We start from the raw sequence: 649 nt of genomic DNA on the forward strand, positions 1-649 counted from the left end.
CCAGGTGTTTCCACTGACCCCGCCTCCCCCCCCTTGACCCCTAACCTCCACAGGGACGCAGGTCAAAGATCAAGCCCCCGACGGTTTCTCCCACACAAAACTGAGGCCTACAGAAGACTAGGAAGGCCCAGACCGCCCAGGCCCACGCTTGGGTGAAGCCGGGAGCCTTCGTAGCTTACCCGCAGCCTTTGCTCTCCTCCTGGCCCTCCAACCCGGAAACAACCGTGCGCCCTCCCGGCGGCCACACAAAATGGCGGCTAGGCGCACCCCCTCGGTCAGCGCGCATGCGTAAGGCGACCACGCCCCCTTCCGTGAGACGGGACGGGAGAGCGGTTGGGTGCAGCGGCCATACAAAGAAGGTCGTGAGGAGGAGGAGGGAAATGTCGGCCATGTTGAGAGGGCTCTGGTCTGCAAGCGGCGGCCCTATTGGGAAGGGCTTTTGAAGCGGCTCTATGATGTTTGTGTGGGCCTGTGCTTTGTTGTGCTACCTTTTAAAGTAAACTTGTGGAGAACTTCGGTCAAGCCTTTGGCGCCCACAGCGAGTTACGAGCGCCATCTACAGCCGCTCGCTGATTACGACGGCCGCGAATTCAAGCCTTTTGTCGTCATCAAAAGGTCGCCCATCGGCAAAAAGCGCATAATGAAAACA

General features: G+C 59.6%; 1 protein-coding gene across 1 annotated transcript in view; it reads right to left on the reverse strand.

The window, feature by feature from the left end:
* WIPF2 (WAS/WASL interacting protein family member 2) overlaps positions 1-247 on the reverse strand; it is a 48,341-nt gene extending 48,094 nt beyond the window's left edge. The window contains exon 1 of the mRNA XM_015409338.1: positions 180-247. The gene's annotated coding sequence lies outside the window, so the exon portion shown is untranslated. The remainder of the gene's footprint in view (positions 1-179) is intronic.
* Between the last annotated feature and the right edge of the window lie 402 nt (positions 248-649).

The sequence above is a fragment of the Gekko japonicus genome, unplaced genomic scaffold, assembly GCF_001447785.1.
Source record: "Gekko japonicus isolate JY-2015 unplaced genomic scaffold, Gekko_japonicus_V1.1 scaffold678, whole genome shotgun sequence".
In the NCBI taxonomy this organism is placed as follows: Eukaryota; Metazoa; Chordata; class Lepidosauria; order Squamata; family Gekkonidae; genus Gekko; species Gekko japonicus.